The sequence below is a fragment of the Chroicocephalus ridibundus genome, chromosome 2 (genome assembly GCF_963924245.1).
Source record: "Chroicocephalus ridibundus chromosome 2, bChrRid1.1, whole genome shotgun sequence".
NCBI classification, from domain to species: domain Eukaryota; kingdom Metazoa; phylum Chordata; class Aves; order Charadriiformes; family Laridae; genus Chroicocephalus; species Chroicocephalus ridibundus.
The window spans coordinates 55,172,142-55,187,656 of NC_086285.1; the positions used below are offsets into that span (position 1 = coordinate 55,172,142).

The window sequence follows — 15,515 nt, forward strand, 5'->3', positions numbered from 1 at the left end:
CTCTAAAGCTTCTAAAGCTTTTAAGAGGAACACTGTTGGGAAGAAAAGAAACAGAGGGCATGCTTTAACAACTTCCTTACCGTGCATTTAGGAAGTTAAGCAAACAGGACAGACTGAAGTCAGCCAAAGTCAAGTGAACCTTTCCAGAAGCCATTTTCACATCTGCTACCCAGTGATGGAAATGCCAGGTCCATGACCCATGGGCACTACATGACTCTTCTGCCGGGGGCCCCACAGGTAGGCAATATTCTCTCCTGGAAAGATGAGGGGAGCTTGAGAGTGCATGAACTGTGCAGCGCTGCAAGTGCATGGTTCCTCAGAGATGGTGCTCATCACTGGCAGACTGGTAACCACTAAGTCAGCAGATTAGTCCCTCTTTATATTGATGACAACCTAAAATCCAGGCTGTTGCAGCTCTGTAGTTTGGAGTGGGGAGCATGGGATGGTAGTAGCCATAGTTGTAGGAAGAAACTTGCCTACACCAAAAGTCACTGCTGCAGCTTATTTATTATTTTGCTCACCCACTGACAGCAAGAACAACTCCTCTTCAGGCCTCTCCTCCAGCTCTCTTCCCTCCTCTTCCCACAGCAAAGGCAACCCAGTCCTTCATTTATGGGGCAATAAAACTTGAGAAAGAGTTTGCCACAGCAAAAATGCAATTTCTCAGCAAAAGTTTTGTTTGCTATAGAAAGGCAATGAATTCTTATTACTGTGCATAATTGCCTTTCTCCCCACCACCAAGTACCACCACTTTGTCACAGTACCCTGTGACAAAGCAAAAGCCCTTTCAGATTAGTACTTCTCTTTCCACTGACCTCAGTACACTTTGGATCGAGCTCAACAAAGCAGCTTTTAAGAGACAAGCCCCACGTGATCTTTTGCCTTCGTGTGTACTACCAATGTTACTTCAGTCTTACATAGATGTTTCAATAGTTACTCATTTCAGCTCAAGAAAGGAGGTGAAAATGATTCAACGAGAGGATAAGTAAAAGCTTTCCAGAGCACAACAGTGTATTTTTTGCAAAAATGTTCACTTTCCAATAGAAAATTGAAGATTTCCATGAAGAAAAGCAACAATCTGGTTGACTGCTAAATTTTCTACAAGGAACTAATATTTTTCATGAATATAACATATTTATTTATTTTAATCTACACAGAAGGTCAGCTAGGTATCCTCCAAGCTCCTACTGTAGGCTTTTGTACGGACAGTCATTTCCGACCAGAGTAAATAAAGGTCATATCACTGTTTCTCCCACTCCAGGAACCTCTCTCTGAAACTAGAGTTCAGTCTGCCAGCAGGACGACACTGCTCTCTTTGTTTCAATCTCTTTCTTTCTAAGATTGAAAATTAGATGGTAAACTGTTCAGGGATGGATTAAGTGGGTTTTACGATTTATTTTGTCATTAATCTAGTTAATTATCAGTCAGTCAAAATAACCTAAAACAATTAGATCCAACCAGAACTTTTAAAAAAATCAAAACAAGGGGGGAGAAGAGAAGAATTTTCTTATGGCTTTACTTAACAATGCTCATTCACGTGTTTTAGCTGTTTTCCCTATTTTCCCATGACTGGAGACAGAAAGATCTTAGTAGCACATCCTACAAAGCAAGTGAGTCAGCAAAATCTTGACACAAAATCTCAATTCAAATTTTTAACACTGAAACATGAGAACAGACATTTCATCAACACCTTATTTCTTGAGGGGCCAAGAAAGTGCAATGCAACTTTTTGGAAATACAGCTAATCACATAGCGATTAAGACACAAGAATAAAGCTATTCATTAGCTCTCAAAAATACATTATGTATCAGTTATTAAAATCCCAAACACCTTGTGCATGTTTTCTTCTCTTGGTTAAGTCTTACATTAGACACATGCAAAAAAAACCAACAAAAAACCCCCAAACCTACAAAAACCCCTTCTGGGAGGGAAAAGGGGTTTCACAGAAGAATCATAGAAATGTATTTCTTTCCATGCCAAGATGGAAGCATCTCTGAATGCTTAGAGCAGAAGTAACAATGCCCAAATTTATTGTGCCTGCACTCCTACAGATTTGTCTGCAAAACTGTTTAATACAGCTGTGGACATTGCTAAGAAAAAGCTGATGGCACTTGATCCTGGCAGAGTCCAAACAAAAACCTCAGCTAGCCCCTTGCATTAACATTACCCCACCACACCATCTGCCTTCTACACTCCACAATCTGTTCTCCAAACTCCTAAGTGATGACAAAAATTGTGAGAGAGCTGTACTATTGAATTAATGTACATCTGATTTCCAACAAAGCAGATTTTACCCTTATGCCAAATCAATTTTCAGAAGATGAGGTGTAAAATATGACTGGCTTCAAACACAAGGTAACTTTACAGGCGTTCCAAACACGAAAAAGAAGTAGAGCATAACAATGCTACCACTAAGCTCTTCAGTGAGAGTAATATAAACTATTTAAAACCATTTAGCTAACATCTTTCACAGCTGTTGGGTTGTTCGTCGAGGCTCTGATCCAACTACTACTACAGCAATAGAAAGGTTCCCACACGCGTCGGTTGCTATTTTAAAAGCAAGGTGGGATACCCAGCTATAATACAGGAATACAAATTTTCTGATTATGGATAGCCATCTCATCACATTTCAGTGAAGCCAAAGAAAATTAGTAGGATTTAGATATATGAAAGACGACTCTATCTTTTACCCCATGACCAGTAGACACAAAGACAGGAACAGAGGACAGCAGTTGTGCTCTGCTCGCTTTCATTACTTTTCACCCAACTAGACCTTGTCTGTCCCATGCTGAGTTCAGATTTATAGCTGAAAAGCCTGATTTTTTTTTCTTGTTATTTGACTGTAGGAAGGGTGAGGTGGAAAGTCAGTTTTTGACTGTACCACTTCTCTGTTCCAGTCCTTTGGCTAGAATATTGGAAACAGATCAGTGCATTGTTACCAACTGAGCATTTTTGCTTCTTAACTTGCAAATAATGTCAGACAACACTGGACTGGGTGGGATTCATTTGGATAAATGCACACATCTGGAATACAGATGGCTACTCCAACGAGTTGCCCTTGGCTCTCTTGTGAGCCAGTGGAGACCTAGTCAATGGAGTCTGACTTGTCCCGCCCTAAAACACGCATGTGGAATGGGCCAAGTGAATTGTGCCCTAAAAATGTTTATTTTTTGACATTAATTTTAAGGGCAACCAAAGGTGAATAGCTACAGACATGGAAAGAGGGACAAGATAAGTATCATCCAGTCATGCACGTCAGCCTCATTTACGCCAGTGCTGCTATCACTTTTTCTCTCAGATGACCACTGTTGGAATCTTGTTCCAGACAAACTTCTCAAAAATGCCTTAAGTCATGCTACCTTCCCCTGCAGTATTTTTTCCACAGGGCCTACAGTGCTATAAGGTTACAAGCTTTAATGACTGAGCTGGAATGAAATATGCTCAGCATCATAGCTTAGTCCCTTTGCACAATTTGGGAAAGAGATTACACGGGGGAAAAAAATAAGAAAAAAAACCAAACCCCACAACACTTTCTTATATGCAAAAAAAGGAAAATTGCACCTGTTTTCAGTGCTTCAACAAAAATATCAAGATTGTCAACTGAAAATGCAATGTTAAAACACCAACACACCTTTTTTTTTTTTTAAGTAAGTCACAAATAAAAACATATACAAGGTAACAAAGTTTCAATCGTCTATGGGTATAGACTTAACTGATTAAACAAGATTCATCCATGTGTTATCTAGCTACACCAGGTTGTATGGTAAACTCTGCAGCTGCCCTCTCCCTGAAGGGCAGTGCTGACTCCCAATGCTGCGCTCACCACTGCCGTCACAGGAAAGGACCTGGTACATTGTTTTTGCATGTGGCTGTAAACACTTCTAGGGGATATGGCTTAATGCCACAGTCCCCCAACCACTCGCTGGTAAAAATAATGGATATTTATCCCTTTATCCCTTGCAATTGTGTTCATAAAACCCAGGCTTGAAAGAGATCTGTCTGAGATAAGTACAGAATATAACACACTGTGTATGAAAGAGCTGCGGCCACCTCTCATTCCCTTCTATGACTTCTTCCTTGGATTACCCAGTGGCAATTCTTAAGCAAAGAAGATAAGAGTGATCCTGACAGACTATCACATCTGAAGGGTAAAGGACTGTCCTAAACATGCTTTTGTTCATGACTAGCACAGTAGAAGTTCATGTCTTGTTAGGAATTTTTAGACACTACTATAATACACCCTTACTGTTTTTCTTTTCCTAGAGAAGATGTCCTACCAGCTTCCTTCTAAACAGGCTTTCTTTTTCAAACAAATTTTGATTTGGGGTAGTTTCTGTAAATATAGTTAACATCAAAGCTAGCATCACTCCCCCTCTCTTCATACAAACAAGACTGCTCCAAAGTAGAGAAAAGGGGAACAGCAGAAGGCTTAGTTATGCAACTGACTGGAGTTTATTCCAGTTCATTACTCAGAAATGTATGGTCTGTATAAAATGAAGGATAAGCTGAAAATACATACTAAAAAGTTGTAAATATTAGTCAAAATATTAGTAAATTAGTGGTAATAATAGTAAAGGAAAAATAAAGATTTGTTTGTATAGACACTTTATGACCCAAAGGCCCTTCCTCAGGGAATGAAATAAACTTGCATATTTTTAGTTAGTTTCATCCATCTGTCTAGTGAAGCAAACTTGTAGGTCAAGACTTCCATCATCTGTGTTTACTGTATACATAAGATAATAATTTGCAGCCCACAGCTTGATGTAGTCCTGTCTTTCATACCCAGATTCAGTAGTATGCATCCACAAAAATAACTTCTTGCAATGCCTCAAAAGGAAAAACTTTTCCGAGGGTGGAGCAGAGATCAAATGGTGATCAAAAGCTGAATAAGAATATTCCATCTGTTCAAAATTGCAAGTGGGACAGAAACAAGCAAAATCTGATCACAACTCTCCTTAATTATGTTATTATCAAATAAATACCGATTAAGGAAATCGGCACATTCATCCGAAACGCTGCAACCTGTAGTTACAGATGCACAGTTTTAACAGTCGTCATCTGACAAAAAGGTTTTAAAAGAGAAGAAGTGGTTTGCAATAGAGGCACACTAAATTCCTCTGCCAAAGCCTAGAGTCAGCCGTAGGTCCAGCATAAACCAATGAGCTCCTAGGTGGAGTGTAAGTTTGGCAGTACGTTTCTTGGCCATCTAAGCTAACCTACACACCATGCTCTCCAGGGATCATACATCAAGTTCTTTTTGGATAATGCTGAGCTGTTGGCAAAGGAAAAATGATGCACGTTGCTTGTCTCATGGCCTACACCTATCATCCAGCCTGGCACTGGAGGAATGCATTCAGCACAACAAGAGAGTTAGCAGTAGGAAAACCAACATGCTAAACAACATCCATTTTGTTGTGTAGATTCACAGTCTATTATATTTTGCAACGACTCCTTGAGATGAGAAAAGTATGACAATTAGAAGCATATCATCATATCCTAAATTCTTTTAAATAGTCCTTGCATATTGACATTAGAAGTATATGAGATACATAAAGTATACACACATATATATACACACACACACATTACTGATGCTGCTCCTTTCTTCTTCATACCTACTTATTTGATTTCCTGCTTCTCAGCTACCAGCAGAATACTGTACTGTTCAAATGGCAAAGACTGCAGCTATATCAAAAAATAAAACACACTTATAAAAGCTTTTCAAGCTTTGGATTATTTTTTTCTTTTTCTTAATAAAATACTAATTATTTCTGAGCTTTCTTTTCTTTCTGGTTGTGACGGGAACTAGAAGGATGAGAGCACATACGTTTCCAGAAACACCCCGACAAAGCACTACAGACGAGCCAGAATAAGAAGTGTAAGAGAAGAAAATCTGCTCACATGGGATCTCCAGCCTAAACTTTGCTTTCTCAAAAGATTTAGACAGCTTATATACTCTTGTGGATTATTTTGGGGATGTCTATTTTAAGAAAACGATCCCTAAGCATCCAAACCTTAGAAGATCTTCATCCATCACGGTGACTGTCTCCCTGGCAGTTTATAGCCATAAACACTGCTGCTGTTTATACAAGGGTCTGTAAAAGGCAGTCCCTGATCCCAGCAGCTCGCAATCCAAAATCCTGGACTGATCCAATCAGTCACTAAAGAGACAAATAGGTCTCAGGAGGTATCATCATGAAAGGCAGATGTGTTGCTGTACTTTAATAATCCCATTGACTTGGTGGGATGAATTCAATGACGAACTGCGGCAGTTTCTGTGCCTCTAGCATAGGTGGGAACAGTGGCTCCCAAATGGTATTGGTAGTAAGAAAGGCAATAGGAAGAGATCTACAGAACCTTATTAAGCAGCATTTTACCTTTATTGCCTTCGCAACATTTTCAAGGCTGACAATATAAGAACCACTGCACTAAAGAATTAGGGATAGACATAAGATAAATGCTTACAACAGTAAGTGATTAATAGTAATAATACATAAGTACTAAGTGTCAAGCTGCCTGCCCACCATGCAGCACTCCAGAGCTGCATTCAGTATTCCTTCCAAGATGAAAAAGATAGCATTAACACCAAAATTAAAATACATACAGATCATGCAGTCAGAAACATTACATTTTTAGATAGCTGTCTTGGTGGGTAGGAGGGGGACACAGCAGAAGCCCTGTAAATATATTCTGCTCGTTCCCTGAAGCAAGCAACCTTATGTTGAACCCACCAGCCTTCAGTCAATACAGGACATTAGACCATTCTGTTACAGGAGGGAGGTGAGAGAGAGAGAGAGAGAACCAATGCCAAAAAAGACCCACAGAAACAACATAGGGCAAAATTAAAACTGTTCCCAAAATATAAGGAAAGAAAAATGAGTCATCACAAATATTTAAGTTGCTTATATAAAGTTTAAAAATAAATTCTGGCATTTGCCCAAGTTCTTGGAAGGGACAAATAAAAAACAGCTCTTTGGATAATATTTATCACTTGCAATGGCTATGGTGTCACAGCACAGTTTCAGGTGGTATCTCCATTTCAGGGACGGGTTTTGCCACAATTGACTACCTACACATCGGTTAAGCAGAGATACAGGCAGCACAACCTGCCCCAGTGCATTTAGCAGGAATGGAAATACCAGAAGTGGAAGCACCATCCCAGCAGGCTTAAACATTCACCCATTGCCCCACACCAGAAATATTTAGTGGGTTCAGGAAAGGCTTTGAAAATGCTGTCTCATGTGAATAGGGTCTGCTCTGGTCTCCAGGCAAGATCCTCACTCCTTACTGAAGCCTGGGATAGTTTTTGCCATTGATTTCTATTGCCAGGGTTGCAGCGCTTGCGTTGTCTTGGCACAGACTGGACTGGGCTCCCAAACTTGGCTGTGCTCCAGGGCACAGCCTCTCAAAGCCAGCTTGTGATTTTTGCTGCCGTGATTTGAGAACAGACAGGGTTAGCTTTCATGGAAACAATCACATGAGTAACACAAGAAAATAGAAACCACCGCCTCCAACTCCCTTCCTGCAATCAAGCAGGGGATGGATTGAACACTCCTGTGTGCCAGGGCGCCCACTGACACCTCCAAGTCACAGGGAGCTCATCGGTTGCCAATTACAGCTGCTGGGCTCAAGCCTCCTCTTCACCATGAACTGTAGAGCTCACTGAATGGGGGCAAACCAGCAGCCTTTCCTGGGCAAGCAGTTTCTGGGGTGGGGGATCATGCACCACAAATGGGAACTGGACTCATTCACTTTCACATGTATAATATTTTTCATACAAAACTGGGTTTGTTACCATGTGAATTTGTACTTTACCAGCGCATGAAGCAATGGTTTCCCCTGGTGGCATATAACCAAAGAGTGATTCAGAACCACTCAGTGATCTGCTCAATGATTTAAAAGGAGTAGTTTATAGCTATTAGAGTTGCATGAAATCACCTGTTTTCTCTGAATAACGAAAATCCTTATAAGAAAACAACAACAAAAAGGTTCTGTTTTAAAATTTTTCACTCTGATCTCAAAGACTTCGTACCTGCAAGACAGAACAGAGCTTTAAGAGTATCTAGCACCTCCTCTTTGGGCAACCTGCTCCAATGTTTCACCACCTTCATCGTAAAAAATGTCTTCCTTATATCTAGTCTAAATCTTCCCTCTTTTAGTTTAAAACCATTACCCCTTGTATTACCGCAACAGGACCTGCTAAAAAGTTTGTCCTCATCTTCCTTATAAGCCCCCTTTAAGTACTGAAGGGCTGCAATAAGGTCTCCTTGGAGCCTTCTCCAGGCTGAGCAACCCCAACTCTCTCAGCCTGTCCTCACAGGAGAGGTGCTCCAGCCCTCTGAGCATCTTCATGGCCCTCCTCTGGACCCACTCAAACAGAGTCCATATCTCTCCTGGGCTGAGGGCCCCAGAGCTGGATGCAGTACTCCAGGTGGGGTCTCACCAGAGAGGAACAGAGGAGCAGAATCATCTCCCTCGACCTGCTGGCCACGCTTCTTTTGATGCGGCCCAGGATACAGTTGGCTTTCTGGGCTGTGAGTGCATGTTGTCAGCTCATGTCCAGCTTTTCATCCTCCAGTACCCACAAGCCCTTCTGGGCAGGCCTGCTCTCAATCCCTTCATCCCCCAGCCTGCATTGACACCGGGGGTTGCCCTGACCCAGGTGCAGGTGACAGAGATTAGTCTCTTACATGGAAGGGATTTAAAAGCCTTTCCCTCAGACCATTATCCCCATACACTTGGGCTTCACCAAAACTGCCATTTCATAGCTAATGGATGTTTCACTTGGTGCTTTCCATATCCTAGCATGTCAAAAATATGTGAAAGAAGGTATAAACTTTTAAGACGTACTCTGTTTTAACTTACATTCTTTGATAATTGTTTCTATTTTTACACTCTTCTCACCAAAACGACATTAATGTCAGTTCCCTTATAGGCAATCTTCCCAAATAAGAAGCTGTGTGTCTGCTAATAGGATGAAAATTACTAAGTCATAACAAGTTTAACCAGTTGTATTTTTAACTTATTTTGTCATCTAAGGAAGTCTTAAGTGATGCAGTGTGTATGCCAAAAGAAGGAAGTAGTAAATTTACTTTACTCTTACATAGATTCCCCCAGATTTACAGCTAACTCCTCACATTTCAGTCTAGAATTTAACAACAGACCTGGGTCTTCTCCCAGGACAAAAAACCCCAACCGCTTAATATAAACTATTGCAGGATTCTCTTCCTTTTCATTAGTATTTGTTATTACAGTCAGACTATCACCCAGCCCTAGCCTTATGGTTAGGCACATTGACATACCACGGAGTAAAACATATTTAGTGCCTTAAAACCTATGCATAAATGGAGATTAAAAATAACTAGAACAAGAAGACGGCAATAAAAGAATCCAGCTTGCATAAAAAGCATGCAAAAGCCACTCATTATTTTCCGTTTTTCATTGAGAAGATAAATGTTGGCAAATAATTTCACGGAGGACTTTATTTACAGGAAACTGCTCATGTTACATATGAGAAATTATGAACACCAGTAAGTGCAACTTAGGCAGAAAAAGTGGTCAATAACTTGACAGTAAAGGTAGATTAGAAGATCCTCTGGTTAAATTTTCTGTTAAACAGTGAAGTTGCTATGTTATGTTCTTGTAGGAATCCGATCAGAGAAATCTCTCTGGTGCAGTAACACTGAGCTTTTGCTTAAGAATTAATTAATTAGCTATTTGTGTTACACAGAGCCTTTACAATATCCCTTATGAAAATTGTTCTTTTAAATTTGTGTAATTCACATGCAGCAATAACAATTTTAACACCAGATGAAAACAAATGGCACATTACACTGTGAGCCAGCCAGAAGACAGCAATGGAAGAAACAAACCCTTAAAATTAGATTGCACATATTCTTAAAATTTGACTACTTCACTGCTTTGAGGACAGCTTTCAAAAGCATGCTTATTTTCAAAGATGATCCTTTTTTCAAAGCAAAAATGACCACTGAAAGCAAGCACAGTGGCCACAAACATTTGATGGGAGAAAAGGCCATTATAAAATCATGACACACCAAAGAGGAGAAGCGCAAGCTAATTTGCCTAGTGCATCCAATCCATAAGAATATCTCGTATATAAAGTCAGGAAACAAGCTTAAGCATTGCCATCAGGTTAAAGAGACTGTGGGCAAGTGGAAAACAATTTGCGCTAACAGATAACTATCTATTTCAAATCTCCAGAGGAGCACAGTTAGCGTAGGACAACATGCAGGTTCCAGGTACAGAAGACTAAACATTCCCTAAAATAACTGCGACTCCAGGAGAGGTCACGCAGCTCTACAAGGGACATTGATAATTAAAATTATGCAACAAACTGGAAGCCTATGACCAAGGATGTAACTTTTGATCACCAGCAAAACCATACCATGTGTAACTAGCCCGTTGCATATGGAAATACTGGGGTTCGCATGGGAGTGACAGTAACGGCACAGGGTATGTGCCTTTCCTCAATTCTTTCTGGATGTCAGGAGTTCAAGATTAGTTCAGTTCCACAACTGAAGTTACGTAGTGGGGGAGAAAGGAAGAAAAGGCATTTTCTGCCAAAAAAGCTCTACGCCTGCAACCTATTACTCCCACATTTCTTCAAACATATTGTCAGGCACTTTTGGTATGAATTAGGCCACTGGATTAGCATTACGTGTTGCCACTCAAACCAAACACAGCATCTGTAAGTCTCCCAGGAGTCTCAAGTCTGTTCTGACTATGAGGAGGTTATAGGTTTGGAGCACACCCAGAAGACACAGCCAGCAAAATTAATTGTTTTCTTTTTTTGCCTAGTGAGGAGTTTTCTGTTGGAAGTTGCCTCCACTGTTTCCTGATGAAGGGCCCTGCTCATTCCTTCCTAAGGGTAGCAAAATGAAAGGGTGATAATTTTAGGCACTCCCCAGTTTGGACAGGATAAGCCAAGCATGTTCATGTGTGTGTCCGAGATTACCGCACAGACTGATATTCCTCCATGTGTTATAAACAGGAAAACCACTAAGACAAACAAGCTGTTCCCTATTGTAATTTTCTGCAGCAATACTCTAGCATTAAGCGTATTCCCCCCAAGTGTAAATTTGTCCCAAAGAAGCACTAATAAACTTTTACAGCACAATTTGCCATCATGTGTTTAGTTTATATCACTCCGTACGAAAAATAAGCTTAGAAAGTTCCTAAAACGGCAGTGTTACCTTCTTTGCTGCTTCTTTCCACCTGAGAAAACAAGCTCTTTGGTTAACCAGGAGTGCCAGAGAAAGCAAAAATATTCCTATCCATCATTACCTACCTTTTGAAATAACTTCTCCTAGCACAAAGTGCAGCACCTCTTTTATCTCTATTTGGCCATTCACTTCCTAAAAGTGCCATCACTGGGAAATGCAATGACTCCTCTCAGACAAAAGCCCCATGGACAGCCTCTCCAAACCATGGGCTCTGGTATCCTTCTCCCTAAAAGAGACATACTCCATCCAGGCCTATATCTGCCCCTCCTGAGCCTCCAAAAGGTTTAATTTGCAAATGAAATCTCTTTTTGAGGAACTACGGTATCAGACAGAAACACATCAGTGGGCAGACAGTAAAGCCAGGAACATGCAGGCTACTGAATGCGTAAGACCAGCAGTGAAGTGTTACACTTCATTAAGACTTTACAAGCAATGAAAGTAATTCTCAACTCTGTTAAAACTTAAGAAATATGTATTTTTGAGGGACTCTACTTGAAAAATAAATCATATTTCTTTTCCATTACAGAATATATCAAACAGACAAGTTTATCAAAGGGCTCAAGATTAAAGATTTGGATCCCTTTAGGGTTTAGCGGGTAACACTAGAGTTTAAAAAAAAGGCAGGTAAAAAGAAATACAAGGCAGGCAAAGCAGAATTTCAGCAGCCGCTGTGCTATAAGTCTACTGACTGAGCCACATTCAAGATGATATTTATTTCATTTGGGGAGCATAAAATCTCTCTACTTGGATTCATGAATGTGATTAACCAGGCGCTTTGTCTGACAGCAGCTCCACCAGAGCAACCAATTTCTGTCTTGGCCACAAACAATGTACTTGGCCTATTTCATACATGCTGGCAAAAGCTGAAGAGCAACAGTGAACTAAAGTAAAATTGGTTACCTCACTAAAACTTGAAATTGGATGGGGTTTTTTTGGTTTCATTGTTTTTATAACAGACAAGCTTTGTACAGAGCAGAAAACACTCAAAGACCCTGTCCAACCAGAAAGGAGGAGGCATTTGCCACCCCGTTATATCATCTGTCAGTGTGAGGAGAAAAAACAAAAAAAGTGATTTCTTTAAAAACCTGGGAAGATGGGCAGAGGAGGACATCTGGACAAAACCTCTGCCTTCAGCTCACAGCTGAAAACCTCCCACTGGCCTCAGGACACAAGACCCTTTGGGCTACCACACAGCCCTACTAGCTACACTGCCCAGTAAAAAGCCCCCAAATGGTTAATAGCACCACATCTGCTACAGTTTGCTCTCCCATGTAGTTGCACTACCAGCCCTAACAGATCTTACAGCACTTAACTACTTGCAGCATGGGTCTCCTCTGAAAGGATGCTAGTGCCACACATATTTGGCAGCTTCATTTTGGCCACATCGTGCAGGACAGTTTTGAACTTGTGTATAAGCCTACCCTTGAAAGACAATCTTACTTGCTCTTGGTGAACCTTGCAAAAACTTTTGGAAAAGCCAAAGACAACTCCATGGTCATTAACAGTATTTAAATCTTGATACAATTAATGCCCAGCACAAAGATGTCAGTCTTCCCACCAGCTCCTAATTCTCCTTCTGGTACGTCTAAATCGCTGTACTTAAGAGGCAATAAAAAGGAACACAGAGTTATCCAGCTAACAACTGTTCTTCCCTTGCCCATATGAGCTACTCGGGTAAAAAATGCAGCTTCTCTTCTCCCTGGCTTATTTTTCAAGGTGAAACATCAGCTCTACACAGTGCTGGCAAGAGTATATCCAAAAGGAGAGGGTTGATCACTTTACAGAGTGAGGCAACTGAAAACACTATATTTATTTTGCTAAGATTATATTTATTTTGCTCTGCTGGAGGGGAGGCAGGCTGTGTTAATAGATTACAAGCACACTTTTCGCAGTTTTGGAAAACAGGGTTGTTCCGGAAAGCATGCTTCTGTAAATAAACCCCTGTGCGTCATGATCACCCTACCTATCCCACAGCCCTTTAAGGCTCAACATATGCTATGACTGCATCTGTCTCGGCCTGACAGTTTCTCCAGTTGGCTCAGCAAAAGGACAAAAAAAAGTTATATAAAACAGCAAAAAGAAACAAACCCAAAGATATCAACTCTGCTCTTGGTCTTAGCACTGAATCTCACTGCAGTCATCATTCCTGGCAAAACTACACAGCAGCTTTCGTCTTGCAGCGACGATAAACTTCCTGCTGCAAGCTGGAACAGGTCAGCGCTCCCTTTGTCTGCCCAGTGCTCCAAACCCTGTGAAATCCTAGATAATCGTGACTAAGTTTTCATAGCTGTTGCTGCTGTGAAAGTAGGCTTCACTTCAAGTGTTATCCCTTGACTTCCTCCAACTTCTCTCCTCTCCCAAGGAGAGGTGTGCAGGACCAGTTGGGTCACTACCGAGGGGAGCTGTGCTTGCCAAGGGTCTGTATTTCACTTCTTCCTCCACAAAGCGGTGGTTATTGTCCACGTCCAACACACAGCCCACTGCTCACAGCACCAGCGTTCCGGGAAAGGCCTCGCTAAAAGTGAGCAACCAAGCTCTGCTGAAAACCTATCGCCTCTAAAAGGCTCCGTGTTGACAGTATGGGAGAAACCACCACCCCCCCCAAAAAACACCCCAACCTTCAAAACAAGCTCTTGAGTATCTCTGGCTGTATGTCTCTATGCTGTAACACTACCAGCCAAATCTTAACACAGAGATGTTAATTCACAGGCAGACAGCTTTCAGAAGACAGTACATCTTGGAAATGATCAAAGTGATGTGATCTCCACATCACACGTGACTGTGAGACAGAATGCTTTGCTACCCAGACTCTAGAAAAAAAGCCAGATTACTATGAATTAAGAATAAAAGACTAATACATGCATCCCCCTCAGATGAGGTCAAAGATCTATAGAGGGAAAAATAATCACAACCACAGACAGGGACTAAAATTGGAAAGCACTAGAGATGAAGCTGTGGGAAGATCAGCAACCCAAAGTATTTTTAGAGACCTGAGGCAAGTGCTGTATGGCATACAAAGGCCAGAAACATACCTATAAACAGGCAAAGATTTGGTTACAGAATTCAGCAGTGAATAAAACACAGTTGTGCAATTTCTGTTGAAAAGGCAGCAGTTTATTCCAAACCTGCCTGTACAAACACAGCCCAAGCTCCCCACCTACACGCCATTACGAAAAGCCTTTGGTATCACTGCTCCTCTGTTGCTTCTCAGCCCCATCCTCCCCATAAGCTATGGCCGGATCCATTAAGAGTTAATACAATAAGCAACATGAGACTTCTTAAACAACCAGACAGTCACCAGATAAAAGATCTCTGGAAAATATAAATGCTGTGTCTGGTTTAATCATGTACCAGTGCTGATAAGTGTTTGAAGCTATTACAATGTTCACTCTGCACACAGACAGCAGTGACTGGTAGCAACAGGCAGCCCAGCTGGCTGGCCCATGGCACGGTAAGAAACCAGACGGTGCTTCTTTAATAAATGCAGGAATTGTATAAGGGGCTTTCACCATCACCATTACACCTTTGTGATAAATTAAGGAAGATGAGATTTGACCCTGCATGAATCTGCAGCCACAATGTGCTTCGCTGTCTGCATCAAATTCTCTTGTGCTATCCACAGGTAAATCTACCCTAAATATTAGGGGAGCCCACATAAGCAGGAAACAACCAGGGCAGTTGCTGGGAAGGGAAAACAATGTTTTCTCAGAGTCAATGCCCTGATCACAGCACGTCTTAAACACACAACTCAAGTCTTCTGAGCACCAAACGAGTGCAGTTCCCAAGAGAAAACTCTACACTTCAGCTGCAGGCCCAGATATTAAGATTAAGGAGACACTTGTGACGCCTCAAAACCCATTTATTTCCTTCATCTTTTTCTGTTTCTATCCCCTTCTGCAACCTCTGCTGCTTCTCCTCTTAGGACCACGATCCATTTTCTCACGTTTATGTTTGCCATTCCTTTTATCAAAAAACAAATCCCTTAAAAAAAAAAAAAACAAAAACAAAAAACAAACACACACAACTAGTAAGATTTAAACTTTTGCTTCATTTTCCTCCAGCAAAACTGACAGATAGTTGTCACGTAGTGTATTTATCTGCTGTTAGCAGTTTTATCACCGTTGAAGGAGAGAAGGTCCGTAGTGGCAGCACCATCATCTCCAGCCGGCTGGAGGAGGAACTGTCCAGCAGCGAAGCACCTCCTGAGAGACGGCGGGGAGCGGGATCAGATACACACTGACGCGAAAAAAAACAGCGATGCTCCTCAACTTC

At 41.2% G+C, this 15,515-nt stretch overlaps 1 protein-coding gene across 1 annotated transcript in view; it reads right to left on the minus strand.

Moving 5' to 3' along the window:
• The window catches only part of ITGA9 (integrin subunit alpha 9), a 232,582-nt gene that overhangs the window by 160,804 nt on the left and 56,263 nt on the right, over positions 1–15,515 (minus strand). The gene's annotated exons all lie outside the window — the stretch shown is intronic.